The following is a 12,516-nucleotide window of genomic DNA, read 5'->3' on the forward strand; positions in this document are numbered from 1 at the left end:
ATAAAAAGGACCTACTTTCCACAGAGGAGGCTTTTCAAAAGTTTTATACAATGGAATCAAACCTTGGCAAAGAGCTGGGAGGGGTGCTTGAAGGATGGTTCAAAATGGCTGGGCAACTCCGGGAAAAGGAACCGATTTCTGGGGGTGGCAGCCCTGGAACGGGAAAATTTATAATATCCAGACTCCGAGGTGGCAGCTCGGGGGCAAGGGACATGGAATTAAGATTTCTACAAGAAGAAGTATGGCACAAAGAAACGGAGGAGCCCAGAAAGGAAGTGATAAACACCCTGAAGCTCGATGCAAGGTTTGTTGTGAATGTTGCCTGGATCTGTGGACACTCAGAAGAAGACAATTGGAGATCCGGTTCTGGTGAAAGACAGAAAAAGACAATGGACAGAGGGGGAGTGGGTTGAAGTATTAAATGTATAATCCAAATGGTCTGTCATGGTATCCGAAATCGGAGTGTGAAGTCTGTTAATTATAAGTTTATTTTAAATAAGTAAGGAGATATTGAATCTTAAGTCAAAAGCAGCATGATAAAAGATAGAAGAAATAAGTTTAGTTATAAGAATATTTGGTTATGATTTATGTTATAATAGAAAGATCAAGATAATTGTGTTATTTTTAAGTAAAGTTAAAATTTTTTATAGAGAAAAGTTGTTAAGGAAATAGTATATTGATTTAAAACCGAAGGAGAAAAGGCGGGGGAAGTCAAACGTCAAGATTCAGAAGTAGAAATTTTTTTTTGTAAGGTATACAAATAAGAAGAAGAATCCTGACATTATGTGTATCTGTATTTGTTTTTGTATTTGTAGGTGTGGGGTTGGGTTTGTGTTATATTATGAAAATGCTAATAAATTCTGTTTAAAAAAAAAGAAAATGTGTAATTCGCAGCGAACGCAACCCGAGGTATGACTGTACTCAGATAAACTTCAGAGAACACACCCGGGTGCTTTTTCTTAAACACATTTACTAGTCACTGGAGATCGGGGAGAAATTCAGTTCACATTTAAAGGCAAACTTACCTAATACATGAGCCAACCACAACTATCCTTCAAAATTTGCACTACTCTCGCAGCACTTTCATGCAAGGAATGTCCAGCGTGAGGAATTAATTCTTTGTTGTCAAAAGTACACTTACAAGTTAGGAAAAGGCATGTCCATCAGCCCTTCTTCTCTCAGCTACTCCTAGGTGTGCACCCAGTTGCAGCAACAGAGAGGCCCCTCCCTGACCTTAGAATGGGCGGGGGATAAATAATATATTATTATTATTATTATTATTATTATTATTATTATTATTATTAAGCTGCGTGCAAGCAGGAGAAGACTATGCCTGTGTTTAACCTGCTTCTGCTCCTCCCGCTCAAGGGTTAACACACATCTGTAACAAGTGCAAATTATAACTCCATTTATTTATTTTATGCTATTTATTTTGTGTTTTTGAGGCTTTTTCGATTAATTTGTTTTTGTGACTATGTGGAACCCAGTTCAGCTACTGATTGATTGATTGATTGATTGATTGTGTAACTGCGGAAGTGGATAAAAGCCCCCCATCCAAACAATGACTACCATCAGTATAGGTAAGAAAAAGTTAATTTAAATTTTTATCATCTAAAATACTGTCTTATTTATTTTATAGTACAGTACATTGATTATTGCTTTCATTTTATGAATCAATGGTCTCATTAGATAGTAAAATTCATGTTAAATTGCTGTTGTAGGGGTTGTTTTTAAAAGTCTGGAACGGATTAATCCATTTTGCATTACTTTCTATGGGAAAGCAAGCCTTGGTTTTGGAATGCTTTGGTTTTGGAAGGGACTTCCAGAACAGATTAAGTTTGAGAACCAAGCTACCACTGTTACTCAACGTAAGATGGGGAAAATGAGAAATGGACAGCAGGGCACCTGAGGTGAACCACAAAATGCCCTCACCCCTGCCGCCAAGGAAGAAGGGAAGAGATCTACAGGTGAAACTCGAAAAATTAGAATATTGTGGAAAAGTTCATTTATGTAAGCAATTGTTTTCATTAGCTACTGGAGTTTAATATATGAGAGACTCATGACATGCAAAGCGAGATATGTCAAGCCTTTTCTTGTTATAATTCTGATGATTATGGTGTACAGCTGATGAAAACCCCAAAGTTGAAATTGTTAATTTGGGGTTCTCATCAGCTGTACGCCATAACCATCACAATTATAACAAATAAAGGCTTGACATATCTCGCTTTGCATGTCATGAGTCTATCTCATATATTAGTTTCACCTTTTAAGTTGAATTGCTGAAAGAAATGAACCTTTCCACGATATTCTAATTTTTTCGAGTTTCACCTGTATATCAGGAACATGGAGGGAATATAGATCTACACTGGGAACCAGGCTGGGAGGAGACCAGCAGCGCCTTCTAGTCACCAAGAGGCTGTTGTAGAAGCAACACTGGGGGAGAGTGCCAAGAAGGCAGCCAATCTGGTCCCCAAGGAGTGTGTCACAGCTGTCACTGTCACCATGGCAACAGCAGCAGCAGGTGATGCATTCCTTGGAAGCCAAATCTGCTGCCCCTGTGGATCCTGCCACCTGAGGCAGTGCCTCACCTTGCCTTATGGGTGGACTTGCCCTGATGGAGAGAAACCCAAATTGATTGACAGATGCTGTGTCACTGCTGTGACTGCATGGAAATCAGATTGGTGCATCACATTGATGAGACTGGGGAGCAATTCTGAATTCAATCAGCAGCATTGTTCAAAGAGCGAAATGAAAACACAGAAGCTAGATTTGCAGTAGTTTATGCGATGCTATCCTTGAATGCAAAGATCAATAAATTCATTTCAGTTTATGGTCTGCAGACCATAAACATCCAATACAGTGTAGGGTTTTCAAGGCAGCCATTGGAGGGGGAGAATATGCACACACACAATTGGTGTCTTTCAAAATGAGAGCATAGCAAAATCCATAAATAATCCATAAAAATAATAACTAGTTTAAAAATATATTTTTTAAATGACTCAAAAATCTTCCCTTTAAGAATTGTGACCTGGTTTTGATGATGGCTACTGTGAGGAACGTTGCTATATTTCCCGTGATCTGTAATGGTTGGACTCTCTAAACTTCATATGAGTTCCCTAAGTATAGTGGAAGTCAGTGAGATATAAAATGGGATGTTATATCCCTATATATAAAAAAATCACAGTATTTATTTTATTTTATTTTTTGCTTTTTAAAATTCTCCTGACCCCAAGAGTATTCTGGAAGCTCCTGTTTTCATTCTTCCCTGTCCCTTTAGAGCAGGGGTCAGCAACCTTTTTCAGCCGTGGGCCGGTCCACTGTCCCTCAGACCATGTGGTGGGCCGGACTATATTTTTTTTTGGGGGGGGGGGGGAATGAACTAATTCCTATGCCCCACAAATAACCCAGAGATGCATTTTACATAAAAGAACACATTATACTCATGTAAAAACACACTGATTCCCATTACATAAAAGAACACATTCTACTCATGTAAAAACACCAGGCATGCGAAGCTGTGGCGGCCATTTTAGGTGAGGGCACTGGCAACCTTAAAGAGCATTCTCCCCCACCCCAGTCCCAAAATTACCCAATCCCAAAATCACGCACCCCAGCGACACAATCCCCTCAGAGCTGGTCTTACTCAGTGCGACCTCTCAGGCATGCCTCCTGCTCCATGTTTTTTTTTTCTCCCCAGCATGCGAAGCTGTGGTGGCCATTTTAGGTGAGGGCACAGGCATTGTTGCTCTGGCCAGGTCTGATGATGTCGATGGGCCATCTGCCTTTCTATTGGATGCTGTTGGAGTCTTCATTCCTTTTGCTGGTGAGGTATAATAGGCGCGCCATTTTTTTGCCTTTATTCTATATTTTAGGCATGACAGGTGTGGTTTTTTTTTTATAATTTTTATTATGCCAGATCCTTCCTCGATGGTTATGTTACGCTTTGTACAAATTTGATGCGCTTTGGTCCAGCGGTTACGGGGACATCGGTGTCCACCGCGCACACAATGGGAACATTTATATATATATAGATTTTGGAAATGTACCCCCAGTTTTTTTCCCTTTAAATTTTTTTTGGGGGGGGCCCAAGAGAGTGGGGCCCTAAGCTATAGCTTGTTTAGCTTATACGTAAATCCGGCACTGTGTGTGTGTGTTAAATGAAGGTGTGGATCTGCCCTTCAGGTTGTCAGAGCTGCTCAGGAGAAAGCTGGAAGAATTGGCACAGTCTTTCGCTTGAACTTACAAAACAAACCTGCTGTTCTCACACTGGTAAAAAAAAAGGTTATTATTTAATCTCCCCAGCTGAGTTCACAATGACTCTCCACAAAAGCCTGGTCTTGTATCTGATGCAGGAGATACCCCCTGCTTGCCCCTCCATGAAAAAGAATCTGATTGCCTGAGTGCTCTGCTTGATAATAAAGAGGAGTATTAAGGTTCTCGTCTCCATGGTGACGGATGTCAACACTGAAGCTTTGTCAGGGAGGGGGAATTCAGAATCTGAGGAAATGATGTTTGAATGCAGTGGGATCAGAAAAGTTTCCCCATTGTTGTGATATTTTACAAGTCCACCTCTCGTCAAGTCCACCTCCCGTGAACATACACACTGGGGGGAGATCCTAGCCATGGATGGTTGAAATTCAGGATTCCACTTACACAGGCAAGCGAGCAAGAATCCCTGCCTGTAATCCACAGGGAGGGACAGGCAATTTGCATTAGACCAGGGGTCAGCAAACTTTTTCAGCAGGGGGGGCCGGTCCACTGTCCCTCAGACCTTGTGGGAGGCCGGACTACCGGTATATTTTGAGAGAGAAAAATGACTGAATTCCTATGCCCTACAAATAACCCAGAGATGCATTTTAAATAAAAGGACACATTCTACTCATGTAAAAACACGCTGATTCCCGGACCGTCTGCAGGCTGGATTTAGAAGGCGATTGGGCCGGATCCGGCCCCCAGGCCTTAGTTTGCCTACCCATGCATTAGGCAGACCCCAGTTGAGAAGAGGTGGGGATGCTTTCTCTGGGAGCTTTGCAACAAAACAGGACAAAGCCATGCTTTTCAGGGCTGGCCCAATTCATGTTGGCACCTGAGGAAACCACAAAATGCCTCCTCCCCACCAATAGAAAGGGGGGGGGGAAATAAAGCTCTACCTCCGGATCTTCTGTCTTTGTGAATTCTCACATTGCCTCCTGGGTGGGCTAGCCCTGACTCTTTGGGACAACAGGTTGGAGCAAGATTTTGAGGAGCAGTACTTTGGGGACAGTTGCAGTAGGATAGAATTGAACCTTTATTATCCCAAAGAAAACAATCGGACCTAAGCATTTAAGGATACAGTCAAGTCCCATTGACTTCCATGCAACAGTCCTGCGCATACAATTTCGGAAACTTCAGCCGATGCAGAATTCAGCAGCCAGGTTGCTCCCCAGAGCAAGACAGCATGGTCATATTACACCAATCCTGGTCTGACTGCACTGGTTATCAATTAGTTTCCGGGCCCAATTCAAAGTGCTGGTTTATGAAGCCTTAGAAGGCTGAGGACCGCGGTACCTCAAGGACTGCCTCTCCGCATATAAACCGACCCAGACCCTGCGATCATCATCTGAAGCCATTCTTCATGTGCCTCCTCCACGAGAGGTCTGGAGGGTGGCAACAGGAGAACACCCCATGTGTGGGGTGCTCTCCCCACGAAGGTTTGCCTGGACCCTTTGTTATATATTTTTAGGCTCCACGCAAAAATGTTCGTAACAGTGTATGTCCTTTTAAATATGTTTGTGGAAGGGGGCAATTTTCTTTTCTTTTCTTGTTTTTATTTTTATTGTGTCTGCAGTTTCATTTCTACACATGAATAAGCTTCCTTATACAGGGCTGGCTTCAGATGTCTTCTAAATAATAATAATAATAATAATAATAATAATAATAATAGTTTCAGATCTTTGACTGAAGTATACAAATTTTAACAACAACAACAACAACAACAACAACAACAACAACAACAACAGGCTGATCAGTTTGCTAGAATGTGCCCACTATATTCCTCTTTTGGAATGCATAAGCTAGTATACAGCATATATTTCTTGTTAAGCTAAGACTATGATCTGTTTTTCTCAAATGACAAAAGGGGGTGGTGGCGCTTTCAGCCAACTGTTGATTGGCTTAATTTATGTGATCTTTTCCACTGCATGGTTCCTAGAATAACTGCTGGTGTTACCAAAATAATTGAGAAATCTAAGGGAGAGTGTGCGACACAGATGGTGCCAGCTCGCCCTCCTGTGGCTGAACCATGTATATTTATCCATACTGATAAAGAATCTTATAATTTCTCTTTCTGTCTTTTTGCCATTTGTACAGGCTCCTGTTCTTCCCCCATCTATGATGTGCAGGACATGTTTTCGGTGTGTTTTCCTGCAAGTAATACAGTGGTACCTCGGGTTACAGACGCTTCAGGTTACAGACTCCGCTAACCCAGAAATAGTACCTCGGGTTAAGAACTTTACTTCAGGATGAGAACAGAAATTGCACAGCGGCAGTGGGGGGCCCCATTAGCTAAAGTGGTACCTCAGGTTAAGAACAGTTTCAGGTTAAGAACGGACCTCCAGAACGAATTGAGTTCTTAACCCGAGGTACCACTGTGCTCTTAGAGGTTTCTGTAGGCAGTGTGCTTGGCACCCCTCCTGGAGTTTTCCTAGCATGTACCAATTCACCAAATTGTGGCCTGATCTTGGCCCAAACCTCCTGGACAAATACTAGACTCATATATTGGTTCTGTGTAGGTTCTGTGTATGAACCTGTTGGTTTTGGATCTCTACATTTCTCATTTTTCCAAATTTTAAGTCAGGTTTCCACATTTCCACTGCAATTTGCAATTGTGTATGTTTCTGCATAAAAAGGGACACGGTTGGTGCTGTGGTCTAAACCACTGAGCCTTGGGCTTGCCGATCAAAAGGTCAGAGGTTCGAATCCCCGTGATGGGGTGAGCTCCCATTGCTCGGTCCCTGCTCCTGCCAACATAGCAGTTCGAAAGCACGCCAAAAGTGCCAGTAGATAAATAGGTACCGCTTCGGTGGGAAGGTAAACGGCGTTTATGTGTGCTGCTCTGGTTTTGGTGTTCCGTTGCACCAGAAGCGGCTTAGTCATGCTGGCCACATGACCTGAAAAAAGTGTCTGCGGACAAATGCCGGCACCCTCGGCCTGTAAAGCAAGATGAGCGCCGCAACCCCAGAGTCATTCGCGTCTGGACTTAACTGTCAGGGGTCCCTTTACCTTTACCTTTATGTTCCTGCATAAGGGCTGGCTCAAAGATCAGCGCTTGACCACAGTGTCAACAGAGAATATATGTGTATAGCAATGAGATATCACAGATATTACACTACAGACACTTCATTATCCTAAAATGTAATGCTTTCCAAAGGAGTACCCTAACACATTCAGCTGCTTGTCATTATTATTTTAATAATCAAGTGCAGAAAAGTTAATTGATGTACATTAGTGTGTGAATAGGTCGAAGTATTTGTGGATTAAAGTATTAAACTCAGCTCTTCCTGCCTAGTTCATTACTTCCATGGGCAGAACTACGTGCCCCGGCACCCAGAGCGGTGTAGGGGTGGGGCTAGCTGTCTGCATGGCGAGTGTGGGGGGGGCACCGCTAGCCACCCATGGCAGCAATGTCCCAGGTGTTTTGCTGCCTGCGCAGCAAGCATCCGGGGGTGCTGCCCGCGCAACGAGCGTGGGGTGTGGTTGGGGGTGGCGCGGCGATGTCACCCACCCTCGCGGCTGACACCCAGTGTGCACCGCACCGCACCCCCCGCAACCGCCTTCCTCCGCCAGTGATTACATCTCGCCATTGTTGACTGTTCTCTAATCGAAGGTTTTGAACTCATTATCCAGAAAATGCATTTCACAATATCAGTGTTCTGTACTAATAAAGAGCTTATGTGAGGTTTTCCTCTCTTCTGAAATCCAGCTTTCCTGCAGCCTTCTGTGATGCCATTTCAAATTTAATCTAAATGGTACAGCAAATACATTATTTCTAGTTTTATTTAACAGAGTATGATGAGCTCTTCTCAATTAGCCTCGCCTAGAAGGTGGGAAGACACCTTCACCTTCGGAGTCTATCTCCCATGGGTCAACCCAACACATGAGGAATTAGCAGGATGGCACGGATTACCCCCTCTCCCTGTGCCAGCAGGCTTACCAGCCAAGGCCCTGCCAGCTGCTCATATAAGGGCTGAGTGAAGAGATCCTGTGCACACATGGACTGATCCCTCACACAGAGAAGTTCTACAAACATAGGGACCTTTCTCACAGTTGACAAATATGCATATGGTTTAGGAGGGGTGTTTAATGGGGGGCACCAGCAGCCCCATGTCCCTCTCCTGCCTGCTTTGAATACTTTAAGGACATTGTCTGAACATCCTCATAGCTTCTGGTGGGTCAGTGGGGAGGATCTGCCCTCACCTATGCCCCCCTCTGGAGCTTCGGTGGAAAAAACTGGCGTGATTATGAACACTACTAAAGACAACAAGCAAAGGAATCTCCAGACTGGGTGAGATCCACTGGTCAGCCGTCTAAAATTTCACAAAGCAGTAGCTGATGGTGTGATGCTCACCTGACCGCCAGTTGGTCCCGTTGCTGCTGCTGCTGCTTACTGAGAAGTAGGGGTGAGGGTGAGGTGATGGCTTGGTCAGCACGGTACAATGCATTGCTGGAGCCAATCCACTGCTCTTGGCATGCATTTGCAGCACACCGACCTCACTGCCACCTTGCCCATCTCTCTCCTAGCAAGCACCAGTGAAGCAACCAACCAGAGGTCAAGTGACTACTGCAGTGCTATCATGCTGTGCACTCCTGGCAAACAGGATTACAGTGGTACCTCGGGTTACAGACGCTTCAGGTTACAGACTCTGCTAACCCAGAAATAGTTCCTCAGGTTAAGAACTTTGCTTCAGGATGAGAACAGAAATCACGCAGTGGCGGCATGGCGGCAGCAGGAGGCCCCATTAGCTAAAGTGGTGCTTCAGGTTAAGAACAGTTTCAGGTTAAGAACGGACCTTCAGAACGAATTAAGTACGTAACCAGAAGTACCACTGTATAATATGTTTTCCATAACAAGGCAGATATTTATTCTGGGCATCTGCTTATCTTTGTCAAAATGTGGTAACAATTTGAATAAGGCTGCTGTTCATTTCTTTTTCTTTTCTTTTCTTTTCTTTTCTTTCTTTCTTTCTTCTTTCTTTCTTTCTTTCTTTCTTTCTTTCTTTCTTTCTTTCTTTCTTTCTTTCTTTCTTTCTTTCTTTCTTTCCTTCCTTCCTTCCTTCCTTCCTTCCTTCCTTCCTTCCTTCCTTCCTTCCTTCCTTCCTTCCTTCCTTCCTTCCTTTTTAAAATAGCTATTTTAATAAAGATTTACTTGTGTGCAGTTTGCAACACAGCAATGAAAAAAGTAGATGGAACCCGACTATCATTCTTTTGCATTAAGAACGTTGCGGTAGGAAGTCGAAATGCTGGGTTTTGCAGTTCCTTTTACACGCCATTGAGCTATGCTACTGCGGTATTCAAATATTTATACTGGGAGGCTTTTTAAGGAAACTTCCTATTGAGAGTATTTACTTTAGAAATAATTCATCGAATGACAGCATCTAGCAGTGCAGATAATAAATCAGTGAAAGTGTTGGGTTTCAAAAGCTCCTATGTGTGCACATTGCGGATGTGGCAGAGGTCACTTGGGTTAGCCCTTTCATTATCAATTCACCACTGTTGTGTATGTGTCAGGACCAGAGCTTGTGCTGGGTCTTGGACTAGAGACTGAAAGAATGGCAGGGTTTCCTCAGCAAGGAATAACTAGCCACATGGCCCTTGTTTGTGTCGCCCACAGCTGGCCCTTCCACCCTGTACAGCCACCCCCGGACGTTTCACGGTCTATGAGTGCTGCACCAACGACAAACGGTCCCCAGCTGCAACCCACCAGACTGCTAGCTGGAACCTGCTTGCTTCATATACCACAGACGAGGATAATGTGAACAAAGAAGTTGTTTATTGAGTACAAAAGCTTGTGGTTGCTGATAAATAAAAGGCTGTTCAATAAGCTTATAACGGTGGTCCTATACCGGGCTATTACCTCTAAATGATACCGGCCTATTACCTCTAACAGTTAACTAAATACCAATAACAACACGTTTCACAATCTGTTTATCCTCTCTGCTATCTTCCACCTCAGACTCTTAAACTCCCAGCTCTCACTCCTGACTCACGCTGCTCAACTAACTCAACTCTCCTTCTAACTCTCCACACTTCTAACTCTCTACTGACCACAGGGAGGGGTGTTTTATACCCAGGCTGAGCCCACCCCTAAGGGTTCTAACTGTCACAAAATTTAACCCCTACCTGGCGGTGGGCTAGTTCTCCACAGTCAGGTAACACTATGGCTGTGAAATGGGAGTGAAATGGGCACCTGCGCTGCCTATAGACTTGCTTCTTCTGGGAATGTTCACAAACTCTTCAGCCACCAAAGAAGAAGAAGAAGAGCCAGGCAGCACAGCACTGAAAGAGACAAGGGGTCACCCGATTGCTTGGCAACCAGGCAACTCACACTGTGCTGTACCAGATGAGTGGGAGAGCTCTCTGTCCAGTCGGCTGAATAACCCATTGTTGTGCTACAAACTGCAGAAGAACGTAAGGAGAGAGACATGCCCTGGAATTGCCTCCACTTTCCCTGAACTCTTCCTTAGCCAGACTGTGAGGAAGAGAAGGAAGTGCCCCCTGGTTGTGAAGAGAGAGCTCCTTCCCCCCCAAGCTATGCCCATCTCCAAAGCCCCTTCAGCACTATTGAAAGCTTGTAATGACTGTTCCCCACATCACAAAGGGGTACGCATTTTGCGTGGTTGTGCGCAGCCCCCTTTTGATCACAGAGCAGCACTTGGTAGTTCGGGCTGGCACCACCATCCCAGGTCAGATACCTGTGGTTTCCGCCTACCACAGTCAGCCGTCCAATCCTGCCTGGGGAGGTGTTGCCAGAGGGATTGGCCAGGTAGGAGGAGGGACCACGCAGCACACACAGTAGAAGGTGAGACATACCTGGGAAGCACCAGGGCTCCCGTTGTCATTGCCCTCCCCCTCCAGCGGCGGCCAATGGGGGCGGGCGGGCTATCTGCTTGAACATATGTTCTCCAGAGCTAGCCCAATCCCCCACATGCTGGATAACCCTGAAATTACCCAGAACCCCAGCTGGGGGGCTGGGAAGGATAAACGCCCAATGCCTGAGCCAAGGTCTCCCTACATCTGAATCTTAATAAAGTTTGGGGCAGGGGTCAGCAAACTGTTTCAGCAGGGGGGTGGTCCACTGTCCCTCAGACTTTGTGGGGGGGCAGACTATATTTTTTTTGGGGGGGGAATTGAATGAATTCCTATGCCCCACAAATAACCCAGAGATGCATTTTAAATAAAAGCACACATTCTACTCATGTAAAAACACCAGGCAGGCCGCACAAATAACCCAGAGATGCATTCCCGGACCATCCGCAGGCTGGATTTAGAAGGCGATTGGGCCGGATCCAGCCCCTGGGCCATGGTTGGCCTACCCATGGTCTGGGATAATGGGAGTTGTACCTCAACAATAGATTGTGGGCCATGGATTTCCCCATCTCTGGTGTGGTTACTAATAGACTGAATAGGAAAAAACAGCCTTGAGTTCAGTCTAGACCAGAATTATGGCAATTCTAGGATCCTTAGACTTGGGAAGAAAAGACCTCATGGATCAAAATTATCTCTCCTATGGTGCATCAGATGATCCAGGTTTTGGTGTGGTGTCTAGAAGGCTGGGTGGCAGCAGTAGCTCCAAGTGTCTTTTGCCAATTATACATCATCTTATATCTTCAACCTTTACTACAAGATGAGGACCTGGCCACTGTTGTCCATGCATCTGTAACCTCAGGAATAGACTACTGTAATACAGTGGTACCTCGGTTTACAAACTTAATCCATTCCGGGAGTCTGTTCGTAAACCGAAAGTGTTCTTAAACAGAGGCATGCTTTCCCTAATGAGGCCTCCCGCCGCCGGTGCCGTTCCACCATTTGGCGTCCATTCTTAGACCGAGGTAAAGTTTGCAAACCAGGACACTGCTTCCGGTTTTGTGGAGTTCTTATACCAAATAGTTTGTAAACAGGGCTGTTCTTAAACCGAGGTACCACTGTATATGTGATGTCAGGCTGTCCTTTAAGAGTGGTCAGAAACTGCAATACGTGAAGAATGAAGCAATCTGTCTCTTGATGTGAATCAACAGCTGTGAATCAATCGGATCTATTTTCAAGTCATGTTGACTTCCTATGAGCTTCTGCAGTCAATTTAACTTTTTGAAGCCTTAAACCAGCCTAACACTTGCACAACTTAGTGCTGACTTCTCCAGAGGGACCTTCCTGCTTGTTTCAGATTCAGCCATTGGGCTAATGTACCGGTAAGTTCAGCAAAAGCAGGAAGCACAACTTTATCTATCATTCTCCCTGTTTTATGATCCTCTCTGACCCGCT

Source organism: Lacerta agilis, chromosome 10, assembly GCF_009819535.1.
Source record: "Lacerta agilis isolate rLacAgi1 chromosome 10, rLacAgi1.pri, whole genome shotgun sequence".
Taxonomy (NCBI): domain Eukaryota; kingdom Metazoa; phylum Chordata; class Lepidosauria; order Squamata; family Lacertidae; genus Lacerta; species Lacerta agilis.